General features: G+C 43.6%; 1 long non-coding RNA gene across 2 annotated transcripts; it reads right to left on the bottom strand.

The window, feature by feature from the left end:
* Positions 1–1,283: 1,283 nt before the first annotated feature.
* LOC107694554 (uncharacterized) lies at positions 1,284–12,022 on the bottom strand. 2 transcript variants are annotated; one of them, XR_001634891.1, is made up of 3 exons: positions 12,002–12,022; positions 11,753–11,828; positions 1,284–1,363 (listed from the first exon to the last, which is right to left on the bottom strand). It is a non-coding gene; the product is annotated as an uncharacterized LOC107694554 (long non-coding RNA). The 2 variants fall into 2 exon arrangements; XR_001634892.1 differs by lacking the exon at positions 1,284–1,363 and adding an exon at positions 11,141–11,348.
* Between the last annotated feature and the right edge of the window lie 3,512 nt (positions 12,023–15,534).

The raw sequence follows: 15,534 nt of genomic DNA, 5'->3' as shown, positions 1-15,534 counted from the left end.
TGGCATTAATGGAAGTGCATTAGCATGGTTCAAATCTTACTTATCTGACCGCCATCAATTCGTAGCAGTGAATGTAAAGGTATCATATCAATCACAAGTGCGGTATGGAGTACCTCAAGGCTCAGTACTAGGGTCGTTACTTTTCACGCTTTACATGTTACCCTTGGGAGATATCATCAGGAAACATGGTGTTAGCTTTCACTGTTATGCTGATGATACTCAGCTCTATATTTCTGGCCCGGTGAAACATACCAATTTGGAAAACTAACGGAATGCATAGTCAATATAAAAAAACTGGATGATGAGTAATTTCTTACTGCTAAATTCTGAAAAAACAGAGTGCAGTCACCCGGATCCAGTACGTATCCAGCCCAGATGGTGGATCAGCACCTAGAGAGGACTTCTACAGCCCTAAATGTCAGCGGAAATCAGGGCCCGTATTCACAAAACATTTTATCTTACCACTAAGAGTTTTCTCTTAAAACCAATTTGTACTGCTTACTCTCTGGTTAATAACTTGTAGATTAATAAGTGACTTGTTATATGCCAATCTATGGACCAGCGTCACAGAAGAATAGATTCGCTGCTGAGAAAGATGCAACAACAACAGTGAACAGACTCAACGAATGGTTTGGTCGAACACACAACGTGTATTTGTGGTTTAACAGCACTCAACGGGTAAGTTGAATCAATGTGAATCAATGAAAACAGAAAGGAAAAAATATATATATTTTCACAAATTAAATTCTTGTTTCTAAATTTTATCACTCTTTTGTTTTAGCAGGTTTCATGAACCTTTTCCCTCAATTTTCAACAAGGTAAGTTCTTTGTTCGTTCACTTTTAACGCTCAGCCCAGCTCAGTAGTTGATTCACCCAAATAAAGGTTGAATATGAACACTTGTTACCTTTGTCAACTTTTTGTCAATCAGTATTCAAGCATCAAAAACCCAATGTATGTATCACAGCTGTCACCACAACAGAAAATTAACACTTCTCAATGAAATAAAATAATGTCCTTCGATTTCAAAACCCTCAATTGCTCAGTCTTTCAAGAAAAACAGTTCTTCAAATAGTCCGTAGAGAGATATAAATGTCTTTTCTCTGTCAATGAGGAAAAAACGTCTCCATCCGAAAGAGGGAAAAAAAAAAAAGAAAAGTTATTCGATTTCCTACCATTCACAGGGTCAGAAAAACTTGTCTTTTGTTTCCACAGAAAATCCAAGAACAGACTCAAGGGAGGCTCGCCAGTCCAAACCCTCCTCAGAACCACCGGAAGGCAGGTACCGGAGCATCTCGTCACATCAGACAGACAGCAATCGAATTTGGAAAAGGACAGAACAACAAGGAAAAAAAAAACCTGACCTTGAACAAACAAGGTCACAAAAATATCATGAATATCTTCATTGTAACTACATACAATAAAGTGCTTAACTCATGAAAGTAAATTAATCACTATACATCATTCATATACACAGTTCTTGAGTATTTTGAATATACGTACATGTAGTTTTCAAATAAATAATGTTTTTTTTTATATATATGCAATGTCTGTGACTATTTTTCCAACATAACACACTAATTAATATGTTACTGACCACTTTTCGTCACATACTTGAGCACAAAGTTAGCTGTTATGTACCAAATAAATGGAAAATAAAATGGGTCACTTCACTCACATCAATCCATCGATAAAACTCATCTAGAAGATTATTTTCTTTGTTTCTGTTCCCCGGAGCGTCAGCGAACCCCGCGCTCCTCAGGCATCCGTGCACGATAGAGAGAGCTGCCTCTGATTCCACGAGCAAACCTCGTGCAAAACCCGGAAATCAATTTTTCCGCTACGCCACATTCTGCGCTCTCATTGGCCCATCTCAAGTTCAAAACTGATCATTATTGGTCACATTAATAACCAAATAAAAATATATTTTGTATAAAATTTATATTTCTTTTATGAATATACTTCAAGTAGTTTTCATATTATTATGTTATTATATTAATAACATTATTTATTTCTGTGTTACTCTACGTTATTATATTAATAACAATATTTCTGTGTTACTCTCTGGTAACCTTGGTTACACCTCCCCCTCCTGAATCATAGCACGTCCCTGTGCTTGGGAGTGGTTAAGTCACACAGGTGAAACTGCATTGGGTCCAGTATTGTGAGTATATTTAATATAATCAGACTCCTCCACTGATTCAGAAAGTGCAGAGCTTAATCCTTGCAATAGAGACTGAATGACTGAAATCAAGGGATTTCCCAGCCGTGCATACTGCAGCATGTCTGGTGGTCTACTCTGCCTTTTCGAATGTCTTGGACCCATATCTCCTGTATCCTCTGGCACAGTTGAAATATCTGGAAGATGTCTGACAGGGGGCGAGTCAGGATAAGGAATGACATTCTCTCCATGTGCATCTGGTCCGGTTTCATTGACCACTTCATATGACTCATCTGGTAGCTCACTTAATTCATCACATTCTTTTTCTGAGATTACTTTTGCTAATCCCTCTTCTCTATTCCTTTCAGGTTCAACTCCAGAGGTGTCTGGTTCTGCATGGTGCATCACAGGTGAGTTCATCTCTACTCCATCACTAATTGAGTTCCGGTCAGCAGGTGAATCATCTCTTAACTGATCCAGGACAATGGATGGTGGACTTGTGGAATCAACTTCAGGTAAGTTTCTTGTAACAATGAACTCTCTAACTGATGAGTTGGTCTCTCTTCAGGAATAATTCTAGTAGTGAACTCCAAGGACTCTCAAGGTACATCAAAGTGAACATATTCACTGTCAGATTCAGAATGACTATGCTCTGTCTGTGCTTCACACTGGGTTCCCTCTTGGGTGATAGGGGGTCGTCCTCACCTTACGGATACCCGCGACTTTGCACAGCTCTTGAATGGTTCGGGATTCGAAATCTGGGCCCTGATCACTATGCAATTTTTCTGGAAAGCCATAGTGCAGTAAGAAATGATCCCAGAGACATCTGGCCACTGTCCGAGCCTTTTGATCTTTGGTAGGTATCGCAATGGCATATTTTGTAAAATGGTCTGTAATGACCAATATATCCTTTGCGTTGCTACTGTCTGGCTCTACCGACAAGAAGTCCATACAGACCAGCTCCAAGGGCCTGTTGGTATGTATGTTCACCAAAGGAGCTGCTCTCTCTGGTGGAGCTTTCCTCCGAATACAACGCTCACAGGTTTTGATTTTTCTCTCCACAGCATCAGGCATTTTAGGCCAATAGAACCTGGAACGGAGGAGGTCAAGAGTTCGCTCCAGCCCTAGATGACCCATGTCATCATGTAAACTGGTGAGTACCATCTCTCGAAGATCCTTGGGTAACACTAGTTGGCTCAACACTCTACCTTGATCCATTCTTTTTCGATACAACACTCCATTCTTGACTTCGAGCTTATTCCACTCTCTCATCCACATAGCCATTGTAGGTGACTGGGATGTCCTACCAAGGGGTTTTTCACCAGACTCTAGGTACTCCAGGACCTCTTTCAACTCGAGATCTGCTCGTTGTCGGTCTGTTAAATTTTCCTCAGAGAGGTGAGGGATCACAGGTAAGCCATGGTCATATTCTTCCTGGAATCCTTGGGGTAATGCACCCGCATCCATTGTCATGGACTCTGCTAAAGTCATCAAGACAGGGCGATGTCCGTCCTGTGACTGGCTGACCTGATGCTTCTCACACACAGCCTTCACTGCTTCTGGCAGGATCACAGACAGATCTTTGTCAGTTTCAGCTAAATGATTCAGGGTGAACTGTTTAATCCTCTCCTGTTCTTTTTGAGACTCCAGATCATTCAACAACTGACCGTTTGGACGTCTGGACAACCCATCGGCATCCTGGTTTTGGGCTCCTGCTCTATATTGGATCTTGAAATTATACGCTGATAACCCAGACAGCCATCTATAACTGGTGGAGTCCAGTTTGGCAGAAGTCAGGATGTAAGTTAAGGGGTTACTGTCGGTTACAACAGTAAATTCAGCCCCGTATAAATAGTCGCTGAACTTTGAGGTAACTGCCCACTTGAGGGCCAGAAACTCAAGTTTATGAGCGGGATATCTGGCTTCACTCTTGGTTAGTCCCCGATTAGCATAAGCAAGGACCCTCAACTGGCCTTCCTGTTCTTGATATAATGCGGCACCTAAGCCTATGGTGCTGGCGTCAGTGTGTAATATGTATGGCAATCTAGGGTGAGCGTATCTCAAAACCGGTGCAGTTGTTAATTTCTCCACAATTGTCTCAAATGCCTGCTGACAAGAAGCATCCCATCTGTCGCCCAGCTTTTCTTTTGGGTCATAGTAATGACGGTTGACATCCTTACACTTTCTCCCTTTCCGAATTGGGGGATATCCAGCCGTGAGGTTGTTGAGTGGCTTGACTATTTTAGAGAAGTCCTGAGACGAACCTCCTATAATACCCAGCAAATCCCAGGAATGATTTCAGCTCTTTGAGAGTCTGGGGCCTTGGCCAGGTTTTAATGGCCTCGATTTTTGCTGGATCCGTTTCCACACCCCGTTGAGAAACAATATGTCCCAAATATCGCACTGAGGTCAGAAAAAATTTAAATTTTTCAGGCGAGAGTTTCAAGCCATATTCCTTCAGACGGGTAAGGACCTGCAATAGTCAACGTTTGTGTTCTTCGAGTGTCTCCGAAAAAACTATAAGGTCATCTATGAAAACTAGCACCTCTTTCCGGTTCAGAGGGCCCATACAGCGCTCCATGAGCCGTTGAAAGGTACTGGGAGCATTTGTGATCCCTTGCGGCATTCTATTAAACTCCCAGAATCCTTGTGGGCACACAAAGGCTGTCTTGTGTTTATCCGCTTCCTCCATCTCGATTTGGTAGTACCCCGACTTCAAATCCAGAACGGAGAACCACTTCGAGCCGTTTAATACGGAAAACACCTCTTCCAAGTTGGGAAGCGCATAGGCGTCCTTTATAGTTTGTGAGTTAAGTTTTCTGAAGTCGATGCAAAGACGTATAGAATTATCCTTCTTCCTCACCACCACTATAGGGGAGGCAAAGGGAGACTCAGATCAGAAACTCAAGTTTATGAGCGGGATATCTGGCTTCACTCTTGGTTAGTCCCCGACTAGCATAAGCAAGGACCCTCAACTGGCCGTCCTGTTCTTGATATAATGCGGCACCTAAGCCTATGGTGCTGGCGTCAGTGTGTAATATGTATGGCAATCTAGGGTGAGCGTATCTCAAAACCGGTGCAGTTGTTAATTTCTCCACAATTGTCTCAAATGCCTGCTGACAAGAAACATCCCATCTGTCGCCCAGCTTTTCTTTTGGGTCATAGTAATGACGGTTGACATCCTTACACTTTCTCCCTTTCCGAATTGGGGGATATCCAGCCGTGAGGTTGTTGAGTGGTTTGACTATTTTAGAGAAGTCCTGAACGAACCTCCTATAATACCCAGCAAATCCCAGGAATGATTTTAGCTCTTTGAGAGTCTGGGGCCTTGGCCAGGTGTTAATGGCCTCGATTTTTGCTGGATCCGTTTCCACACCCCGTTGAGAAACAATATGTCCCAAATATCGCACTGAGGTCAGAAAAAATTTAAATTTTTCAGGCGAGAGTTTCAAGCCATATTCCTTCAGACGGGTAAGGACCTGCAATAGTCAACGTTTGTGTTCTTCGAGTGTCTCCGAAAAAACTATAAGGTCATCTATGAAAACTAGCACCTCTTTCCGGTTCAGAGGGCCCATACAGCGCTCCATGAGCCGTTGAAAGGTACTGGGAGCATTTGTGATCCCTTGCGGCATTCTATTAAACTCCCAGAATCCTTGTGGGCACATGAAGGCTGTCTTGTGTTTATCCGCTTCCTCCATCTCGATTTGGTAGTACCCCGACTTCAAATTCAGAACGGAGAACCGCTTCGAGCCGTTTAATACGGAAAACACCTCTTCCAAGTTGGGAAGCGCATAGGCGCCTTATTAGTTTGTGAGTTAAGTTTTCTGAAGTCGATGCAAAGACGTATAGAATTATCCTTCTTCCTCACCACCACTATAGGGGAGGCAAAGGGAGACTCAGATTCTCTAATAATTCCGGCAGCCAACAAGTCTCGCAGGTGTTTGCGAACAGCATCGACATCTTGTGGGTGAATGGGCCTAGCTCGATGCTTAAAAGGAGTTTCATCACTAAGTTTGATGTGATGTCTCACTTTATCCGTATGACCATAATCCATGTCATGTAAGGCAAACACCTCAGGCATCGTGTTCAATAAACCTGATATTCGGGTCCTCCACTCTGCTGGTAAAGGGGAATTACCAAAATCAAACATTATCTGTGAGCTGCCAGAGTTCAATTGAGTCTGAGGAGCATCATGTCTTGGCTGTGTCTCAATCACGCACTGAACTGCATACATTTCAGCGATCACAGCTTTTGGTGGAACAGCAATGTCAGTCTGGGTGTCATTTCTCACCACTACAGGTAAACTATAACAGCATTTAGCAGGCAAAGTGTATAGTCCGTTAGCCACTAATAATCCGCCTGGCATACAAGACATTCCTGGCTGCCCTAGTGTTGTCAAGTTTTCTGGAGAACGGCGACTTAGATGAATAACTCCATCAAGAACAGCTACACTCCCTGCTGACACAATTTTAGGAGTAGTTCCCTTCAAAGTTACACATCCCAGAACTTCAGTGCTCATTTGCTTGTGTCTGACATCCAGAATTTTGAGTACTGCTCGATATCCATTAAAAGCTGGGTTGAGGTTTCCTGGGCTTTCTTGAGCATGGTTCGCATAAAGAGCATCCAGGGAATTGGTTCCCACAAGGACTTGGGGCACGTTCATTAAATCAGGGACCACTAGAGCTAATGTGGTAACTTCTGCTTTTACTCCCAAGAACTCCTTAGGAAACGTCAGAGTGAGCTCTACACAGCCTAAGTAGGGAACTGACTGCCCATTTGCTCCCTCCACTTCTAGTAAAGACTCAAGTGACTTCATAGGGTGATTAGATAGATGATCGTGGTAAAAGGAAAGTGGAATGGTGGTTACTTGGGAACCTGTATCTAGCAAACAATTCACTGAAGTTCCTTCAATAAACAACTGGGCAGTACACTTCATTCCAACCAATCCTCTTGGTAATTTTCTCTGCATTACTTCTTCACAACACTTGTTGAATACTCCTCTAAGTTTGTTAGGGCATGTGGGTCTTTCCTCAGTTTCTGTACGCCCTGCTACAGAGACTGATTGGAGTTTAACCGTGGGGATGCAACTCTATTTTTCAGGTCCCAATGAGCCTGTTTCTCCCTCAGCTGACGTTGTTTGCTTTCTACTTTGGCAGGATTTGGATCATTTTCACAATGTATGGCGATATGACCGTCTTCTCCGCAGCGAAAGCAGTAGCCTGGACGAGGTCGAGCCAAGATTAATCCATCAGTACTGACTGGTTTACTCTCTTCCAGTCTAGTCTGCTTGGGCTGTGACATAGCAGAAGGGCTCCTGAACACGGATGTTCTTCCTGGCTGATGTTTCTGTGATTCTGAGACAGTTAATTGAGCTTTTAACTTTGCAACCTGTCTTGTTAATTCATCAATTTCCTCAGCTTCTGAGCTTCTGTTCTGGACCTTTGGGGAAACCGCAGCTTCCACAGTTTGAACCTGGGCTCGTAGTTCAGTCAGTTCTTTTTTCAGCGAAGTCACATCCACCACTTTGGGACAAGCGGGCTGGCACTTCTGGTGAGTCAATGATTGCATGGAGGCAAGTTGGGCATGAATTTCTGATATTTGTTTTCTCATGGAGTCTGTTTCAGGGGCTGCTCCGCTGGCTACCTCATGTGAGTGAGCAGACAACTGATGAACTGCGGCTCGTGACTTAGAAGGGGCTAGACCTTGTTTAGTCATCCCAAAATGACTCCTCATCCGATCCTCCTTTGAAGCTTGCCTGCCTTCCTCCGTCCCTTCAACGTTACACATCCCAGAACTTCAGTGCTCATTTGCTTGTGTCTGACATCCAGAATTTTGAGTACTGCTCGATATCCATTAAAAGCTGGGTTGAGGTTTCCTGGGCTTTCTTGAGCATGGTTCGCATAAAGAGCATCCAGGGAATTGGTTCCCACAAGGACTTGGGGCACGTTCATTAAATCAGGGACCACTAGAGCTAATGTGGTAACTTCTGCTTTTACTCCCAAGAACACCTTAGGAAATGTCAGAGTGAGCTCTACATAGCCTAAGTAGGGAACTGACTGCCCATTTGCTCCCTCCACTTCTAGTAAAGACTCAAGTGACTTCATAGGGTGATTAGATAGATGATCGTGGTAAAATGAAAGTGGAATGGTGGTTACTTGGGAACCTGTATCTATCAAACAATTCACTGAAGTTCCTTCAACAGACAACTGGGCAGTACACTTCATTCCAACCAATCCTCTTGGTAATTTTCTCTGCATTACTTCTTCACAACACTTGTTGAATACTCCTCTAAGTTTGTTAGGGCATGTGGGTCTTTCCTCAGTTTCTGTACGCCCTGCTACAGAGACTGATTGGAGTTTAACCGTGGGGATGCAACTCTATTTTTCAGGTCCCAATGAGCCTGTTTCTCCCTCAGCTGACGTTGTTTGCTTTCTACTTTGGCAGGATTTGGATCATTTTCACAATTTATGGTGATATGACCGTCTTCTCTGCAGCGAAAGCAGTAGCCTGGACGAGGTCAAGCCGAGGTCAATCCATCAGTACTGACTGGTTTACTCTCTTCCTGTCTAGTCTGCTAGGGCTGTGACAGAGCAGAAGGGCTCCTGAACACGGATGTTCTTCCTGGCTGATGTTTCTGTGATTCTAAGACAGTTAATTGAGCTTTTAACTTTGCAACCTGTCTTGTTCATTCATAAATTTCCTCAGCTTCTGAGCTTCTGTTCTGGACCTTTGGGGAAACTGCAGCTTCCACAGCTTAAACCTGGGCTCGTAGTTCAGTCAGTTCTTTTTTCAGCGAAGTCACATTCACCACTTTGGAACAAGCGGGCTGGCACTTCTGGTGAATCAATGATTGCATGGAGGCAAGTTGGGCATGAATTTCTGCTATTTGTTTTCTCATGGAGTCTGTTTCAGGGGCTGCTCCGCTGGCTACCTCATGTGAGTGAGCAGACAACTGATTAACTGCAGCTCGTGACTTAGAAGGGGCTAGACCTTGCTTAGCCATCCCAAAATTACTCCTCATCCGATCTTCCTTTGAAGCTTGCCTGCCTTCCTCCGCTCTGACAGACACTACAAGTTCAGCGAAAGAAGGTGGGTTTATTCTTTCTCCCTTCCAGCTGAAGACTGACAATTAAGCCGCTATCCCAGCACCCACGACAGAACTGCTTCAACAAACACCGATCGCGCTCCCTTTCTGCAATGCCACCTCTCCTCACTCCTGCACTTAACATCACTTGTAATCGATGCAAGTAGCTGGAAGGCTTTTCTCCCTGATTCTGCAACGTCATCATGAACTTTGCCAGCAGCTCCTCCCCGTCCTCCACTGATCCATACACCGATTCCAGCAACTCTAAATAGAACCCTCTACATTGCGAGTAAATCACTCGCATATGCGACTAAATCTTACTCTGGGCGACTAAATGATGTCTAATATTAGCCAATGGCTAATAAATTCTCAGATTTTACTCGCCAGTGTGTGAGTTTGAGGTTAAGTGTAGCACAGATATATTTTCACTCACAGAACACTCTGACTGAGCGCTTTAGAGTTTCACTCAACGTCAAGCGATCTGTGCTGTATGGATGTGCAACGCACCTGTATTTAACGTACCGTAAACTCTAGTGCGAAGGCGCACGACTCCCCGTCGCTTTGTTTCACACACACGCAGAGAGAGAGAGAGAGAGAGAGAGAGAGAGAGAATTGACGCGCTACATGTAAACGATATTCTTTGTTGTATTTTGCTGTCAAATTAACGGAGTTCCTTTGGAATTCTTCAGCCTTGAGAACTACCGCTTTCTCCGGTAGTGGGCGGAACTAATGCGCAAACGGCAATCTCATTGGCTGGCGCTCACCTATTATCATATCTGTTTTGATTTCAGCAAATCAGTTCCAGCGAACGCACACAACCTGATTAATATAAAGTTCCATCTCTATTTTCTCCCATTCTCTGTGATGTGGCGGGTGACCCATGATCATTGAATGAACTGGCAGTGCTGAGTCCCCGAGTTTGAGTGTCCGCTACATGACAGCTGGGCAACTGTTCAGTGGTAGGGCCAACTGACCTCATCTTTACTAACTCCTCTTGAAGCACTTCTTCAAAAGATTTGCCAGTAACATTAGCAATGGCTTTCAATTTTGCCAGATAGCCCTTAGTAGTATCATCTTTAACTACAGGTGAGTATACACTGCTTAGGGCGGTGTGATCAGTCTTGGCTGGTCCCTGAAGCGTACGATAACACCAGTGTGATTAGAACGTTCAGTGCATCACGTTATCAAATGCTGAATTTAAATCCGCTTTCGCGCTCTGGCTAGCGCGAGCCAGATCGGACACGCTGAGTGCTTGTCATATTATCACAAATATTCAGTGTTTTCAACCATATAATGCTTATTTTAGGTTTCAGACATTTAAATACATATACTAGCAAAACCATACATTTATAGTTTGTAAAATACGTGCTGATTTCTATGGAAATGGCAATAATGATCATGTTTTTATTGATATCATATACAGATTGTGTAGGTAACTATAAAGTTTACTCTGCTCTTCTCCCAGTTTACCGGAGACCTAATTTAACGTGTTTCGGGAGGAGAGGATGAATTTGTGTGTTGTAAATCCCACAGCTCGGTTTTCAACAAGGTAAGTTCTTTGTTCGTTCACTTTAACTCAGTAGTTGATTCACCCAAATAAAGGTTGAATATGAACACTTATGTTAGCTTTGTCAACTTTTTTTTCTTTTTAGATCAATCAGTATTCAAGTATCAAAAACCCAATGTATATATCACAGCTGTCACCACAACAGAAAATTAACACTTCTCAATTAAATAAAATAATGTCCTTCGATCTCAAAACCCTCAATTGCTCAGTCTTTTAAGGAAAACAGTTCTTCAAATAGTCTGTTGAGAGATATAAATGTCTTTTCTCTGTCAATGAGGAAAAAAACGTCTCCATCTGAAAGAGGAAAAAAAAAAGAAAGGTTACTACCATTCGCAGGGTTCAGAAAAACTTGTCTTTTGTTTCCACAGAAAATCCAAGAACAGACTCAAGGGAGGCTCGCCAGTCCAAACCCTCCTCAGAACCACCGGAAGGCCGGGACAAATCCAGAGTGCAGGTACCGGAACATTTTGTCACATCAGACAGAGGACAGTAATCGAATTTGGAAAAGGACAGAACAACAAGGAAAAAAAACCTGACCTTGAACAAACAAGGTCACAAAAATATCATGAATATCTTCATTGTAACAACATACAATAAAGTGCTTAACTCATGAAAGTAAATTAATCACTATACATCATTCATATTACACAGAACTTGAGTATTTTGAATATACGTACATGTATTTTTCAAATAAAGAATGTTTTCTTTATATATGCAATGTCTGTGACTATTTTTCCAACATAACACACTAATTAATATATTACTGACCACTTTTCGTCACATACTTGAGCACACAGTTAGCTGTTATGTACCAAATACAGCATTACACATTTTTTTCATACATAAATCACTCACTCACAATTTTAAATTTCTCTTGCTTTTTCCACTTACACAATACTAATGATTTGATTGGTAACGATTAACAAGGCAAATTGACTTACCAAGGAGATCGTTAAACTCAGAAAATTCCAGAACGGTGCAGGTACAGCACGTCCCCTTTAAATCCTTTTCTTTACCCTTTTTCATCAAAAATACACTCCGTAAACACATTAGCAACACTCTGTCACTAGTAGAGTATATGTATATCACCATACACTTTTATATTTACAAGTTAAATGTCCGTTTCACTCACATTACAATATCAATGTCATTCACCACAAATGGAAAATAAAATGCGTCACTACATTCACATTAATCCATCGATAAAACTCATCTAGAAGATTATTTTCTTTGTTTCTGTTCCCTGGAGCGTCAGCGAACACCTCGCTCCTCGGGCATCCGTGCACGATAGAGAGAGCTGCCTCTGATTCCACGAGCAAACCTCGTGCAAAACCCGGAAATCAATTTTTCCGCTGCGCCACATTCTGCGCTCTCATTGGCCCATCTCAAGTTCAAAACTGATCACTATTGGTCACATTAATAACCAAATAAAAATATATGTTTGTATAAAATGTATATGTCTTTTATGAATATACTTCCAAGTAGTTTTCACATTATTATCTTATTATATTAATAACATTATTTATTTCTGTGTTACTCTCTGGTAATCTTGGTTACAAATTCACAAAGCTGCTGAGACAAACTTTTACTAAGGAATAGAGAGAAGTCTTAAGCTACGAGTAAGGGCGGGGTTGACTTTGTTGCTATGGATGATGTCAGCATGCTTACTAACTATGCACTAGTTCACAGAGTCCGAGACGGCAGAAAGCGCATCCTGTATTGCTTTCATTAATTAACAAAAGCGCAACGTTATGTTGTTATTCTGAGTGCACACGAATAAACAGAGTCTTTACAGATACAAAAGATGCATTGCTCTTATCTGTATGACCAAAAATGACGAAGTATTTTAAGAGCAAATGATCGCACCGGCGCCTCCAGCTGTTATGCAGTAGCCCAAGCGTGCTGCTATTCAGCTTCCACACTGCGCACAAACACGTTAACTGCGCACTTTTTTCTAGGCTAACATTAGATTGAGCTGCCATGTAAAGTTGCTACTACATACATTTTTCAGATGATAAGCCATATTTGAGGTCGCTGAATGTTAGGACTTAGGAGAGCATATGGATTTCCTGCCCGATGTACTATATTACCACATAGACCAGCTGTTAACGATTTGTCCGTCACAGACTTCGTGATTTCGCCACTTCATGTGGAATTTTTTTTTCTGCGACTAAGCGACTAATAAAATTTTGGTAATATGCATATAGGAGCCTTTTAATTAGCAGAGTAGAATAATCATGGCTGATAGTAAGACAGGCCATGGATCTGACCAGCATCATCCTCTCCTTGGCCCACACCCTCAAGGGCCTCAGACGGAAGGTAAATGAACTGAACCTGCAAGTCACAGAGTTCTACAGGGTTCTACCTGCTCAACGAGAGAAAGCACCGAACAGATGCAAGGAACCTTACAGAATGGTGCAACAGAAGGAAATCACCAGTCTTCAGGAGGCGCTAACAGCTGCTGGACACCGAGAGCAGCTTGAAAAAGCCACCAGACAGGACTTGGAAAGAGAACTGTTTCACACAAAATCACTGTTAAAAACAGCATGTGTGGAACTTAATGAGAGAGACACTAGAGTTAAGGCCTTAGAAGGCCATCTGCATGCAGCCAGAGCTGAAGTCCAAACCCTGACTCAGCAATTCTGCAACATTAAAGAGGAGCTTGACACGGTCCAGAAAGAACTGAAACAGTCCTGCCGACTGTGCATGGACTCAAGTAAAAGTCACCCTGCTGCTCGTCACACTGCCAGCAGTGTAAACCCCCTCACCCCTGTACACCGATATGAGGGGGGGGGAGCCAAAGCCTTATGCTTGACACTTCACAAGTCAGTTTCCTGGAAATCTCTGCAGCCGCAGAAGGAAAAGGATCAATTCAGACAAACTCTGAAATGATACACGGAGTGACACTTAAAGACCTCAACCGAATGACCAGAAACATCCCTGCATTCACACCAGAACTTGCAGGAGACCACGACGTCCATGCCTACCTGCGAGACATTAACTTTTACCTGCAGTCTTGGACCAGTGTGAACCGCCAAGATAGACTCTATCTGCTCTGGATCACCTCTAGCCCAGAGGTGCAATGCTTCCTGACTCGACAGCAAGGACACATCCAATCAGACTACCAGCGTCTTAAACAAGCCATCATAAAGGAATTCTCAGACCCAGAGTCTGAACACAGACTGATCACTGCCCTAGACACCAAACAGGGCCGGCATGAAACTCCCCATGGTTACTACCACAGACTTCGACGAGCTTACTTCGGAGCTCGCAATTACCCTGGGATGGAGGAAGACACCAGCTTCAAGAGCCTTTTTCTCCAAAACCGCCATCCTATTGTAAGTCACCATTTAGGCATTATGGCCTGCCCCCACTCAATGCCTATTCAACAACTGCATGACCTGACACAAAAGGCCTTTAACAAGCACAAGGCCTCCACCAAAAGTGTTTGTGAGACCCCACTGATTCTGAACTGCACATCCCAGAATCCAAAGCAGGCACCAGAAGGCACCCAGCATTGCCACAATGCAAGGCCCTTCTGCAGAAAGCCACTACCCAGCAGAGGACAGAGCCATCACCATGGCAACAGACCCAAGTCCCAGACCAACCACTGGCATAAACCATGGAAAAGGCCATCCTCATCCTGCGAACACCACGGTATGTCCAACGACAGTCCCCCACAGCATCCTCCTCAACACCCTTCACACAGGTGCCAAAAGGATGCTGCACAAGGACAGCTGGACACACCTTCTTCTGAGTTACAGGAGCTGCTGACACTAGCAAAATAGCTCCTTGAACAAAACTCAACTGAGGAGTACTGGGAAGGACAAACTTCTGACTCCTTGCCTGACGCAACACGGCATCAGACCCCTCCAAGGGAGGAGCATCCCTTAAAACCGGTCTACACCCCAGAAGCAGCCAGACAACGTTGGATGGAGCAACGGGCCCACATGCCCAACAGCGAAACCTCTACCAACACAACTCAGGCAAGCTCAAGTCGGTGCCGCCACAAGAGCAAGCATCCCTTGAAACCGGTCGACACCCCAGAAGCAGCCAGACAACGTTGGATGGAGCAACGGGCCCACATGCCCAACAGCGAAACCTCTACCAACACAACTCAGGCACGCTCAAGTTGGTGCCACCACAAGAGCAAAGCGACACTGCAAACATCAGATTTCTAGTGACATTCAAGCAAAACAGAGGGCTAACAACCACCTGCTGCCCTCCTGCCATCAACACTAGGTCAGTCTGAAACTCTCTGCACACTACAAAATCTCCATACCAATTCCCTGCAATCCCTGGAACTACCTGCACTCACACCACAACCACTCCTGGAGGCAACAACAGCCAGAGAGCCACCACTGTCTCCCAGCCGTGAGTGGCAGGTGCGTGTCCGATTGTTCTGCACCTTTGACGTCGCTCGCTTTTGTCTATTGGACGGACAACAACATTCGAAAGGGGGGAATTATGTAGTATTTGGACCAATCAGACACACAACTTTTTGTTATATTTAACAAATAATATCTAACGCCCCCTCACCTAACCAAAGGGCCAATTACGAGGGTCTATGGACCCTTCCCCCGAAATACAACTAACACCTTAAAAGGGCAGAACAGGCCTCTGGTTCCATGGCAACCAAAGACAAACCATCTGATAAAACTAGTTTTATTGCTTAAAGGAATGTGGGCAGAGCAACTCTCCCTCCATGTCTCCTAAGGAAAAA

This window comes from Sinocyclocheilus anshuiensis, unplaced genomic scaffold, assembly GCF_001515605.1.
Source record: "Sinocyclocheilus anshuiensis isolate Anshui unplaced genomic scaffold, SAMN03320099.WGS_v1.1 scaffold4464, whole genome shotgun sequence".
Taxonomy (NCBI): domain Eukaryota; kingdom Metazoa; phylum Chordata; class Actinopteri; order Cypriniformes; family Cyprinidae; genus Sinocyclocheilus; species Sinocyclocheilus anshuiensis.
Note: the sequence above shows the minus strand (reverse complement) of the source record. Positions and strands in the feature narration are given on the sequence as shown.